Here is a 14,424-nt window from a genome sequence, read left to right on the forward strand (position 1 = left end):
CATCTTTTTTTAAAAGGTCAGCTCAATTAGATTTTGGCAAGATTGAGTCTTCAGTGTCTCTTATTATTTTCATCAGGACACATTGGCCGGTACTTTGCAAGTGTTCATGAGCAAAACAGGTTAGTAATACATTGGTACCACTACAAATAGATTGTCCTCATCACCGCATAGACAAAACACTCATGAGAACTGTGCAATTCTTTAAGCACTAGTGGCATGATATAATGAAGTTGTATTCCATTAAGCACTTGTATACAAGGGAGCAAAATGTCATCACCTGAGTGTGGCTGCATTTCTGTGATACAACCTCATCTGTTCCGTCAACTAGTTTTGTTCTGATCAATAAGCAGTTTTCTGTGGCCTTTCACTACTGTCAGATGTCATTGAATGATGTAAATACACGTCAGAAACTAGAAACTTGACAGCTCACCTAGACGAAAGAGAGAACTGTGAGGAGGGGGTGTACTGCTGGGATAGACAGAAATGACAGCTGATGTCTGCTGTGTATAAATGATTTGATATTGCTACAGACAAGATTTTTCATTTTTCATAAGCGTGCAACAAAATGACTCTTACTTGTACAAGTCAAATCATTTGAAAAGGCCGAAGAGAATAAAAAGGATTTTTATATTACAGGACAGCGCTGAACAGAATGGCCTATTTACAAATTACCTTTTATTTTATTCTTGTCTTTTGATACTAAATTTTGGTTCCTACTTTATGTTAAAATGAAGGAAGACCATGTAAATATTAAAAATGTTCTCCTAGGCAGTGTACAATAGGTAAAATAGCTATTCATTCTAACATACTCTTGCAAAGCATTAGAGAATTCAATATTTCACTACAGAATAAAAAAATGGAGGTGTTTTGGTTGGTTAGGTTGTTTTTCAATTGTGAAGAAGCTTAAAAAAACTTTCAAAGTTGACAATAGAGGACTAAATATGAAAGTAGTTATATTCCATAGTGGGGAATTGTAGCTGTAATGTGCAGGTTTTTGCTAACTTGAAGAGTTTTTTAATATGCTTCATAATTCCAATGAAGATCAACTGCTGTAGGAGTTAGTACGAAGCAGAGAGACCTTATTACTACTATAGTTACTACTGTCGAACATGCTTGTTCCAATTTTAACCACTAGGAGTTTACAACACAAGTTCCAAAGCACAGTTTTGTGGGAGAAAAGGAGGTTTCTGTAATAGGTGGTTGGGGCTAGATAAACATGTAAACTGTTTGAACAGGAACATTGTCTTTGGCCTTTTATCTTTGAGGGTTGGGTTAAACCTTCCTCTGCAGTATAAATGTCTTTACCATATTTGCTGCCATATAAGAAGCAAAATGTGGAAGATATGATTTTGAAGAGAAACTAAATATACATTAGTAAAATGAAATCTGTTTCTAAAAAAAAAAAAAAAAAGCCAGTGGTTTTAGTAATATAAAGTAATACCTGCTGATGTGTCAACAGGGAGATCTGAACTCCAGCCTACTTGTAGTAGCAACGTCACTGATACCAAGGTGCACTCCGTCTTGCTCTCCTGTCCATTGGCGAGACTGCTGAGGAGGTATCCCTGTGTGATGGTGTGGGCATGTGTATACAGGTGTGTAATGAAGCTCTTCACCCCTCTACTCCACTCTAGTGAGACCTCACCTGCAGTGCTCCATCCAACTCTGGGGTCCCTAGCACAGGATCTGTGGAGTACATTGAACTGTTGGGGCAACTCCAGAGAAGATACACAAAAATAGTTAGATGGAGCGCTGTTCCTATGGGAGAAGGCTGAGAGAATTGGTATTGTTCAGCCTGGAGAAGGTAACGTTATTGCAGCCTTTCAGTACCTAAAGGGAACCTACAAGAAAGCTGAAGAGGGACTTTTTAACAAGGGTATGTAGTGATAAAACAAGGGGCAATGGAATTAAACTGAGAGTAGGTTTAGATTAGATAGAAGGAAGAAATCCTTTATTGTGAGGGTGGTGAGGCATTGGCACAGGTTGCCCAGAGAAGCTGTGGATGCCCCATCCCTAGAAGTGTTCAAGGCCAGGCTGGATGGGGCTGTGAGCAAGCTGGTCTAGTGGAAGGTGTCCCTGCCCACAGGGAAGTTAGAACTCCATGATCTTCCAACCCAAATCATTCTGTGATTCTATGATACCCATTTGAGTCTTTGCTACCTTAATAATATCATGCTTTAGTGTTCTTATCCACTACACTGGAGCATAATTTGTATGAAGAAAATTTCAAGAGCCCTGAGATCTAATACTGGGCTTCTGCTGTGTCAGGTTTTGTGCATGTGCCATGAGGTCAATGCTTAGGTACTGAAGATTGGGTCTTCACCAGTTATTGGCCGTACTGCTCATAGAGACCAGGATGTCTCAACTGAAAGGCCTGAATTCAGAGCAGGTGTCACAATTCCCATTGACTTCTGGAATCCTCAGTCTGGGCTCTCAGGTTACCATCACCTTTGCGTCTCTAAAGGGTTTTCTACAAGACTTTCAGGCAACAGTTGCCCTCAGCTGGAACACTTAGAACGAGTTTCTTGAAACTGGCATGAATCTTGCTCAAGAAGAGACAAGCATAACCGCTCTAAATTACATGCATTCCCTGATTTCTCAGACATCAGGTCATACCTGCACCTTTCCATTATATTGTTAGTTATTTAGAGTGGCTTACCTTGTGTTGTATACAGGAAATGGCCAGGTGTTTATCTGCCATTGTAAATTTGTAACAAGTACAATGGAATGTTAAGTAGGTGATGCTTAGTGATGAATTGCTACTCTGCTAGCATACTTCAATTAATTTACTGTGTATTATGAACTGTTCTTATGAAAGGGAGGCTACTGGAAAGCTCTGTGTAGGCTGATGCTTATTATAAATAAGAAAATTATTTTGAGTTGATTTCTAGTTTGGCTTATGAAGTCACTCAGAGCCAGTATTTCTGCCTTACAAATAAAAAACCATTGTCACTTTTTTTGATACAAAGAATAACCAAACAGCATTAGTGTGCTTACAATAATTGTCATAAAAAGAGTGATGTCAAGGGGTAGCTGTTAAGTGGGACTTTGGTAACTGACTTCATTGTGACCAGGATATTACCCACTTTTTTGTGGGGGGAAGAAGGGGAGGTAATTGACTTGTGGGATGGAGGAGATCATTGCAAAGCAGGAAAATTTTCTATATGCAGTCTTGTATGTCTGAACTTAAATCTTATGAATGGTTATTGAAATTCTCTAGAAGCTAGCAAGAGGGCTCTGCTGCAACTTAGTGTTTGCCTCTGCTTTAGAATATTTTGTAGGTGTAGACCAATCTACTGTGTGTTTTCTACTTTTTTTTTAATTTTTACAAAATGAGTTTTATTTTACTTTGAATACTTAGTTTCTTATACTAGCAAGTGAGTTTATATGTCTCATAGCCCAGTACACCACCTCCAAGTACTGTAACCTCCAGAATATGATGAAAATCCCCAAATGAACAGGGTAGAATGGCACTTTCCATTGTTCAAAATCCTATTCTTGATCTGATATTTATAAGATTCTTCCTAGAGCTATTTCTGTAACAGTTCTGAAATACGCTTGCAATTTTAATACCCTGCTCAGTGAAAAAAAGATTAAAACTCATTTGTGGTAACAGAGTTGTGAGGTTGTCCCAAACATACAACAGTCTTCCATGGTATTCTTTTTTTTTCTCTGTTGTATTGTACATAATAAATATATAGACAAATTTGTTTTCATTTGATTTTTTGTTGGCTCTCTTTCTTTTTTTTAATTTACAGATTTTGCAGTGTTTCTGTCACTTCAACTTCTTGTTCCTTATTAAGACTTCAGAGATACAAACCAGTAGCTCAGTAATTGCTTTCTTGAATCTGCCTTTAATAATTACATTTAGTAAAGCTGTATCGAAAATTAGAAAGGCAGAGACTAATGGAAAACTAGATTTTTCACTGAATTAGAAAGCAAGACAATCCATATATTGACAACATTTCAAGTTGAAACAGATCAGGAAAACTGTTTTGGACTGTCTGTGCAAAGAGGCAAACACAGGCCTGATGTGCAGTGGCATCTGCATTTTATACAGGCAGAGAAACTATAAGAGATTTCATGTAAATAGGTGTCTTGAGAGGGGACAGTAGAAATCTGATTTAGAAGCAAGTCACTTGAGTTTTTTTTTAGTCAGAGAACCTTTTTCTTCACATTAACAAAAGTCTAGAAAGTGCTAACTTTTCACTGATTAAAATACCTTGAAATGCAAGGTAGGGGAAGAGGAAACATATTTTAGGTTCTTATTTTAGTCTGGACCATAATCTGTGGAAGAATATTTGTGGACGTTGGTATGAGAGCACTGCAAGTCAGTTTCTATGAAGTGGATAGAAGACAGGAGGTATTGGGTTGTTGTTTAGTCATTACTGGGACTTTTCACCAAAAATGTAAGGCATTTGAATTCCCATTTTAAGAACAAGGAAAAACATGAAAATTATTTTCAGGCGCCTGTTCCCAATATATTGAATATTTTAAATGCCTCTTATTGCAAGCAGGCAATGTATATATTTATTGATTGATTTGTTTATGTATTAAGCACAGGGTGTTCGTTAATAACAAGATGTTTTGTGGTACCTTAAAATTAAAAAACAAACAAACGAACAAACAAAAAAACCCACCAAAAACTAAACAACTTTGAAATGTATACAGATCTGGCAGTATAAATCTATCATCTCACAGTTGTATATTGTTAGTTGGATGTAAAAGCTTGTGCCTACAAGATGGTTGGTTTACTGTTTTGTCTCTCACATGCTTTCCTTTTTCATCTGGTAACTGAGATGGTTCTTGATGAGAAAGATCATTCAGGTATCTTTGGCTCTTCTGTAGTGTTTTGAGATTAGTCTTTGCTTCATTTATCTGCTAAATAGACACTGGGCCTAACAAAGGTTATTTTAACATCTTCAGCATTTTTGGAGACCCTTATTTTTAACCAACAGTACAGTTCCACTTCCATGCTGCACATTTAATAATAGTTTACTTTCACGTCATGATGCTCTCTTCTGCTGCTTTTTAGCATGCATTCATTGAATTGGGAAGCTTTTGCATGAGTCTGTGCAATTTGCATTGGTGGGCATCAGTGGAGCATAGATCCTATGATTTTTATTACACTGTGGAGCAATTTTGATTAAGATGGAAAATGAGAGTTTTCCTTATGTAAATTTATACAGTTTGTTTATTGGATATTGCATTCATTTTACTACAAAATGTTGCTGAACTTTCAGTTCAACATAGGTTGATGGCTTGAAGGATTTCTGAACATAAAAAGGCTTCTCTAGGAACTTCACCTTGAATCCTAATCACAAAAAATAGGATTAAATAGTAACTTTCATTGTGTTATATACATGTATTAATCAGTGTGTAATTTTAAGTTTATGATTAATGAATGCTGGTAATCTGATAAACTGTTTGACTAATCCAGAAACTTTTATGACACACGGAGAGCTCCAGTTATTGGTGGTGCTATAGGCAGTGTGCTGTACTGTGCAGTGATAAGAGCAATGAAGACATTGTTAGATCACCAGCAATCTAAGGAATTTCAGTCTTGTTTGTAGAACCCATAAAAGCTAATATTTTCCTTGTTTGGAATGGAAATAATAAAAGTGTAAGAAAGCACTTCCAATGTCACAGAGGAAATTGAGAGAACCAGAAAGGTGAGGCATGCTCAAGATTCCTTCCTAGGTCACTGAAATGTCCATATGAACAAACTAGCATTTTTTGTAATTTTGGAAGGAATTTGTCAGTTGTGAGTAAATTGCTGTTTGGACAGTAACTTCAGGACCTGAGGGTTTTTTTCCTGTCTCTGGTGGGAAAGACAAAAGCTCTTAAAAAGACAAGTAGTGTGAATCTAATGGGAATATTTATTGTCTCCTATCCCACCGCCTTCTTCAAAATATTGCAACAGGATCTTCACAGAAATAGCAGGTTCAGGATCTCATTTGATAAATTGGAAAAAACTTAACTTTTCAAAGTAGTTACTCTGCAAACTTGAAGGGCAAATTGCTGCTTGATTACATAAAACTGCAAAACGTGTGACAGGAAAGTCATGAATGTATAACTGAGTCTTCTAACTGTCTTCCAAAAAATGAGCATGGAAAAGGAAGCAAGTTTTTTTTCCATCTTTTTACTTTTCCTCCTGCCTTGGAAAGAGCTTTCTTAGGATCATAGAGTCAATTAGGTTGGCAGGGGCCCATGGAGGTCCAGGCACACTCCCCCCACCACTCCTGCTCAAAACAAGGCCAATGTAGATCAGATTGTGCAGGGTCATGTCCTATCATGTTTTGGCTTTCTCCACTCCCTCTTGGGCCCCCGGCTCCAGGGTCTATGTAATATACACTTTCTGATGAAACTATTAAATAGGCCAAATTTGGCACCAGATCTGGTGATAGTCTTATTTTTCTGGAAAAATTGGGTGAGCTTTGCATGCAGTGATTTTTTTATTGGTTCTTTAAAAGGAATGGATGGAAGATTTGATAGAAAATATTCTTTTCAAAGAAATATATGGAAATAGAATTAGAATAATTGAATATTAAAATAAAAATATATGGGAATGGGGCTTGGGCTTTTAACCTCAGGCCTTTGAATCCTGCCCAATCACAATGCTCTAAGTAGATTTTTCTAGAGAAAAGCATGAAATACATTGTTCAACATTGTGAAGTACTTGAATTTTTGATCTAAAAGTGACCATAATGTTACTATTTGCCTTAATCTCGAGGCCATACTTTTCTGTACATATGTTTTTCTACCTTTTTAAAGGTTTTTTTTTTGTTCTAACATGGAAAGAGCCCCTAAGGATGTAGCCCCTTTGTTCACATGTTGCTACAACACTGTCAGTCCCACATGCTGAGCTAAGGGGACACTCAGTGGGGAAAAGGAGTGTGTGACTGATGCTCCAAGTGGGTGTGTGCAGGGATGCTGGGTTGCATTGTGTGAAAAGCTTAAATGACACTATGAACATTTAAATTCACAACCATTGTTTCCTAATGGTTTTCCCTTTTTCTTCTTTTAGCCCTGATCAGTCAACAGAGAATAAATATATAATTTGTATAAGTACTACCCCAGACATATGACCAATGGATGTGGTGCTTTTAGGTCCCTAATACAGACTTCTAGACTAAGAGGTGCTTAAGTTTTTGTCATCCAGCTGCTCGACCAGTAGTGGAGGGAGGGAGAGGGATGCTGTGTTTTACCAAAGGGTTTTCAGAGCAAGTAAATGCAATGACATACATTTCTGATTCATATGCAACAAAATTGTGGGTTCCCTTTAAGGTTATAGTAGCAGGAGTACTTCAGACTAAAGGCCTTTCCTCCTGCTCTTTCTGCTTACTTTAAGGGTAATGCAGCATGGTATTTTCAGGTGTTGTTTCCCTGTGCCATAGCAGACTCCTGTCCAGCATCTCTTTCTTGTAAAAACTTTAAAATGTGCTCCAGCTGTTTTTCTGCTCCCTGAGATCATAGCTGCTCCTGAACTCTAGAAAAAGAGTTCTGTAGGCCTGAAATTTGCCCTAACTTTGTGGAGATGCCTTAAACTTTTGGTCAGGTCAGACACACTGTAAAAATAACAGAGCACAAGCAGTGCTGATACTATTGGAAAACCTGCATTATGCACATAATTCTGTGCAAAGTTTTGTTAGGAGTTAGGCAGTTTTCCAGAAGTTTATGAGTTGGCCAAATTTGCCTCCCAGATGTCTTCCTGGTCTTCTTGTCCACATCTTGGAGGAATTTGAGTGAAATGATTTGGGTTCTGTTTTGGATTGAGTTTTGGGTTTTTGATTGGGTTTTTTGGCATAGGTGAAGTAAAATATATTTTACTTTAAGTATGTGTTTGGACTGTCTCAGCTGTAACTTTCTAAAAATATTTTCTTTCTGGATCACATACCTGATACAGAAAATCTAAGCCCAAAAATTAAAGGTTGGCAAAACTATAAGTAACTGAGAACAGTCTTGTAATGGAAAATATTAGATTATTCTAATTGCTCCTGGCACTGCCATTGACTCCTATAATGCATTTTATTAAATTACCTCCATCTCAGGTCCTCTTCAGATGTTATTGAGATGTTAATAAAAAATAACAGTAGTGTGTCTGAGCTGCAGCATGAAGCAGGAGGGTCAGGAGTTAGCTGATGCAAGGTGAATGTCCCCCTTCATTACCCCTTTAGATTTCTTACCTGTAAAAATATAGAATCATAGAATAGAATCATAGAATCAGCTGGGTTGGAAGGGACCTCTGAGATCATCAAGTCCAACCCTTGATCCACTACCATTGCGGTTACTAGACCATGGCACTAAGTGCCACATCCAGTCTCATCTTAAAAATCTCCAGGGACGGAGAATCCGCTACTTCCCTGGGCAGCCCATTCCAGTGTCTGACCACCCTCTCTGTAAAGAAATTCCTTCTAATATCTAACCTAAACCTCCCCTGGCACAACTTGAGACCATGCCCTCTTGTCTTGCTGATAGTTGCCTGGGAAAAGAGACCAACCCCCACCTGGCTACAACCTCCTTTCAGGTAGTTGTAGAGAGTGATGAGGTCTCCCCTGAGCCTCCTCTTCTCCAGGCTGAACAACCCCAGCTCCCTCAGCCTCTCCTCATAGGACTTGTGCTTGAGTCCCTTCACCAGCCTCATTGCTCTTCTCTGGACCTGCTCCAGCACCTCAATATCCTTCCTGAACTGAGGGGCCCAGAACTGGACACAGCACTCGAGGTGTGGCCTCACCAGCCTGAGTACAGGGGAAGAATCACTTCCTTGGACCTGCTGGCCACACTGTTCCTTATCCAGGCCAGGATGCCATTGGCCTTCTTGGCCACCTGGGCACACTGCTGGCTCATGTTCAGCTTCCTGTCAATCCAAACTCCCAGGTCTCTCTCTGTCTGGCTGCTCTCCAGCCACTCTGTCCCAGCCTGTAGTGCTGCAGGGGGTTGTTGTGGCCAAAGTGCAGGACCCGGCACTTGGCCTTGTGGAACCTCATCCTGTTGGAATCAACCCAACTCTCCAGCCTGTCCAGGTCCCTCTGCAGAGCCCTCCTGCCTTCCAGCTGATTGACACTCCCCCCCCAGCTTAGTGTCATCTGCAAATTTGCTGATGATGGACTCAATCCCCTCATCTAAATCATCAATAAAGATATTAAATAGAACTGGGCCCAACACTGATCCCTTTGGGACACCACTAGTTGTTGGTGCTGCCAACTGGATACAGCCCCGTTCACCACCACTCTCTGGGCCCGGCCCTCCAGCCAGTTCCTAACCCAGCACAGAGTGCCCCTGTCCAAGCCGTGGGCTGCCAGCTTTTTCAGGAGAATGCTGTGGGAGACAGTGTCAGAGGCCTTGCTGAAGTCCGGGTAGACACATCCACAGCCTTCCCCTCATCCACCAGGCGGGTCACCTGGTCATAAAAGGAGATCAGGTTGGTCAGACAGGACCTGCCCTTCCTAAACCCGTGCTGGCTGGGTCTGATCCCTTGATGTGAGTGAAAGCAATGGTAAGCAGAGACAGAGGCTGTATAGAAAGATGAATAGTTGCTTGCTGAGGCATTTGAAGACAACATGAAACCTCAGTCACCTGTAGGATAGGGTAAGTTGCATTTTTTTCTGACCTGTAAACAGAGAAGTGACAATTTCTATAAATACATAGGAGAATCAGTTTTTGCTGCAACTAAGAACTTAGAGTAAACTGAGCAGTTTACATTCCTTCTGCAGGGAGGCACTGGAGTTCTACAATAATAGAGCCTTTGTTAAAGAAAAATATTTGAAAAAAATTATTTATGGCAGTGTGTTGTGTGACTAGAAGTGGCACTAGTTTTTCTCTTCAGTACAAAAGGTGAGAGCCAGGAAAATGCTGAAATTTGATCCCTAAGTTCATAATAAAACAAAAAGAAAATTTGAAACCTCAGAATAAGGCAGATGCTGTAACAGTATCATGTTGTACCTGTAAGACTTCTTATTAGTATCTGTAATTTTTTTCCTTGATAGTATTTGTTAATTTGTCCAACTGAATTTAGTCTGTATGTATTTAAATAGGTGACTTGGTCGGTATCTGTAGGTGATGAACATCAAGAGTTTTCTAGTGTAATAAATGAGTATTTCTTTTACACCCAAGAACCCAGGACATGAAATGTGACTCTTAAGTTTCAGCTGAAATGAGTATATGGATAATGTTTCCTCGCGGTGCTGTTTTTAGGAATCTACTAGCTTTTTTTATTGGAGTGTTCAAGTGAAGTTAGTTCCTTAGTCATCTGTGCTTGGCTGTGTCTTTATATTTTTTCTTCATTGAATAAAAGGCAGTCATACATTTTTACACCTGTTAATAGTATTATTTGATTCTGATGCTTCTAGTTAACATTTGAAGAGATTGGCACATTGTTATCTTCAGTTCAAGCAGCAAACAGCAGGTAGAACATTTAGCACAGTTTTCAGTCATCTGTGTTCTGTTGCTTTGTTTGCAGTATGCATGCTTTTATTTCCACTTTTCCAGCATCAGACTCATTTTATAACTTCTTTAAAATGTCTCTGGTATATGTTGGATACATAATATCTTATCTGGCTGAATACATGTTCAGGCATGTAATTACTTGATGTTTGTCTCACCATATTCCAAGTGATTGAGAGACCAGTTGCAAAATAACATAATTCTCACTGAATCAATTTTCATGTCTTTGAAATGATAAATATGTAATTGTACAACCAGTGTTCTCTGATAGGTTATTCAGTCTTGAATTGCTAAATTGTTAATAGGATGCTTTAATTATATATATTGTACTGGATATTGGTTTGTGTTAGTATTTCTTCTGCCTTTGAGCCTATACAATCTGTTGACATAATTGTACTGGAGGTAGTCTCTGTAAGTGGTTTAAATGTTGCCTTTTCTCAGGCATGGCTTTTTAAGTCAGATTCTATGTTGCCTTAACTCTTCCACTATTGCCAGTATAGTTCTCTGCCTGAAGTATCTGTGATTTACCTGCATTCTGTGTTTTATACTGTAACTCAAAGGAAAGCAAATTAGGAAATATTTTTCTCTCTTCCCTGTGTTATTCCCTTATGTTCAAGTCAAATCCAAGCCGTACTCTGAACTTTACACTCACCCTGCTCCTTTTGCATGATACTTGGACCTTGCTGACTGCAGTTCCCGCAGACATACCTGGGATAGAGCCAAGCTAGCAGTGAGCTCTGTCCAAACTTTGCCATGAGTTTTGCAGTGTGTGCTGCCCATGCTGCTGCCAACGTTAATGTTGCCACCAGTACCTGAGCTATCTTATATCTCGCTCAGAAATATCTACATTCAGTGTAGAGTCAACTATTTATATTGTAGCCAACTACAATATGAATGCTCTGTTAATCACAGTATGTAAATTCAGAAGCTTAAAAATTTAAATCTTATTTGGGCATAATAGTATGTTATTATTTTTGAGCAGTGTTTGTGGTAGCTGCTGTTGCATTTTCTTCAGCAGTTGCACAGAGTTTGTTGCTTCCATTCTCTTCACCTTCCTTGCATGTGAAAGATCTGGTTTTTTGCAGCTGGATCCGTCGATAACCACATCCTGGTAACCTGTTTAAGGTCTTGTCTCAGTCACAGCAGGCTTAGTCCAGTAAGAAATGAAATTGTCTTATATCTATTTGAGCTTATTTCTTTGTCCCGCTTTGAATTACCATTCAAAGAGATTGACCTGGCAAGGGAACCCTTTAGTGAGCAGGATGGCATTCTTTGGTAAATTAATGTGATGACTCTTCTTTCCAGTAGCAGATGCTGATGTTTGAAATAGCATTGTCAGTTCAATGCAAGTATAACACAGATGGCAGGCAATAGGAGAGCTAATTTGGTCTCCATTTTGGAAGCCAGACCAATGCTAATTTAATGAAAGTTTGGATGATTTAACTCTTTGAAAGGAAGTGCCTGAAAATGTTACATAGATCCTGACTGCTCATCTTTGTTATTAACAGAATAGCATTTGAATCCTCCATTTTGGGACTGAAGATAGGCTAATCCCAATATTTAAATGTAATATATGAAGGATCTTTGCTAAGCTGCACAGACATTTATAAAAGCTACTTCCTTTGACTACTGCTCTTAAAAATTTATTTGGATGAACTACTTATGTGGACAGGTAAAGAGGAGCAGTGGCTTCTCTGATAGATTACTGCAGAGACCCTAATAAGAGATGATGCAAGGTGGATATACATTATTTCTTTGCCCTGGTATTTAATCACCATGAAGAATGTGGAGCTTGTTTTTAATAGCTTGTGTATATGGTATCTTGACTAAATACTGTTGTGTTTCATGTACATATGTGTTTTGTTAGTCACTAGCAAAGGAAAAGGCTGATTTCATATACCATGGTGGACATAACATGGAAAAAGAGACAGTAGAAAGTCAGCTCCTTTGAAATACTCATCACCCTGCTGCTTGTATACTTTAGGTATACTTTAGGAATACTTTAGTGCTCTTTGACACCTTTTCATTTTTGTTTATAAACAAAACTGTGCTTTGGAGGTCTTAGGTCACCCAGGTGTTCTCCAGACAGCAAATACAAGTGCAAGCAGAGTAACACAGACTCAAAGTTTCTAGTAAAAAACTTAGTCTTGTGTCTGGTGTCTCACAAAAAGGAGCCTCTTGCAGCCAGTTGGCTGCAATATAGAGGGCACTATCATTGGGGTCAGGATTTGCATCCTGCCTTGGGAAGTCAGAGGGCTTGTTACAGACTCACCAGATAAAATAACAAAGGATTTTATGGCAAAATAGAAGATTCTGTTTATTTTATCCAACTTAGAATTAATCTGTTTCTTGTAAATATACTTCTGCCATCAGTTATTTTGTGCAGTATTCTAATATTTTATCCCAATGTACCATTTCTATTGGAAAGCTCATATTTTCCATAAAAAGCCTCATGGTGGTTTTATTACTAGAACATTTCCAATAAGAGACATTGAGATGATCCAGATGAACAAATAGAACAGATCAGGCTTATTTTTTTTGTCTGTATAACCATAGGCTTTAGCATGAGTTATAAACTTTTTCCTTTTCCAGTAAAAGATCAACACACTTTTCCTTAAGTTTGATTGTAAGGAAGCCAAATAGGTGACCACAGTGACAAGGAGATTTTAAAATACTGTCATCCCTGTAACAGTAGTTCTCTGCAGGGCCAATAAAGAAAAATACCAAAACCAAGTCAGATCTTGTAGCATCTTGGTTTGCTTACAAATCAAATTTCCATAGCCAGTGTGTCGCTGGCAAGGGAGAGACTTTTTAGTTTGGAAAGCCAAGTAAGTTATTTTTCAGGAAATGACAGAGAAGTTCCTATGGGATTTTATGAACCATGTGTTTAGAAAAGATTGGTTTAAAGAGAGTTGAAAAAATCAGAAAACTACTTACTCTTACATGTCAGTTACTCTTTCATTCAACAGTGGCAGCTCTGTAGAAGCCTCCCTCGAGCTTCCCACGTTATAAGAATTACAAAACTACCTGACTGGGTTGCAGTATGAATTGTTTTACTACCTCTCCCTCTAAACCCTAAGAAATATGACATACACTTCTAAAAAGCCATTTTCAGAAAGAATATCCCTGACTCCTATGAATGCCTTTTGAACATAATTCCTACTAAGACTGTGCCATTTTATGACAGGGAGAGCCCCATACTGCAAAAGAATGTAGGAGATGGAACATCCTTAATTATTTTGTATTATTGGTGGAAAAGACAAACTGCACGCTGAAAGGTTCTTGAAGAGACTGTAATCTGATTTAGGTAGATACTGGTACCAGTAACACCGGTAACTGTTAGGGAAGAGAAAACTCTTTCAGTAAATAAATGGCTGAGGGTTGCATAACTTTGTAAGGAGGCATTTGAATTAGGAGCCACATTTATAAAAACATGTAAGAACACGTGCTTGTGATTGTTCTTATGTACACTTTTTCTTTTTTTCTTTTAATCAATGAAAGCCCAAGTTAACTTGTAGTAACATGAGATTTAACAGAAGTCGTCAGTGAAATGACATACTTGTCCTCTGAATGGGCTTGTGTTGCAGTAGAAAATCTATTTTTGTGTCTTATAAAAACAATGAGGCTGCTTTTCTGGGCCGGGATGGGTCAGGTAACTGCTTCGCACAGGCCGGAGCTGTTGGGAATACTCTCTGGAAATCCTGTAGTGAATATTTCACTTTTCTGTCGTGGTCTTTTTCCTTCACAGACTCTGGAGAAAGCAATGTCATAATTCCATAATGTCAAGCTTTGATTTCCAAAGTCAATAAAAATCTGTACTTTTGTCCTTTTGCTGTAGCTTAGTACATTGTACTTGGGCTAAGATCGACGGAGAGGTATACAACAGGTTAGCAAAGGCATACAGTGCTTTTGGAAAACTCCACAAAAGAGTCTGGCGTAATAAACACTTGAAGAAAAGCACCAAGATCAGTGTTTACAAAGCCA

The 14,424-nt window shown here is 38.6% G+C and overlaps 1 protein-coding gene across 4 annotated transcripts in view; it reads left to right on the plus strand.

The window, feature by feature from the left end:
• SNX24 (sorting nexin 24) overlaps positions 1-14,424 on the plus strand; it is an 89,882-nt gene that overhangs the window by 26,190 nt on the left and 49,268 nt on the right. The window contains exon 1 of one of the 4 annotated variants that reach the window (XM_017807368.1): positions 9,461-9,585. The exons of the other annotated variants lie outside the window; for them this stretch is intronic. The gene's annotated coding sequence lies outside the window, so the exon portion shown is untranslated. Of the gene's footprint in view, positions 1-9,460; positions 9,586-14,424 lie in introns of those variants that run through there. 4 annotated transcript variants of the gene reach the window in all.

Source organism: Lepidothrix coronata, unplaced genomic scaffold (assembly GCF_001604755.1).
Source record: "Lepidothrix coronata isolate B3197 unplaced genomic scaffold, Lepidothrix_coronata-1.0 Scaffold18, whole genome shotgun sequence".
In the NCBI taxonomy this organism is placed as follows: domain Eukaryota; kingdom Metazoa; phylum Chordata; class Aves; order Passeriformes; family Pipridae; genus Lepidothrix; species Lepidothrix coronata.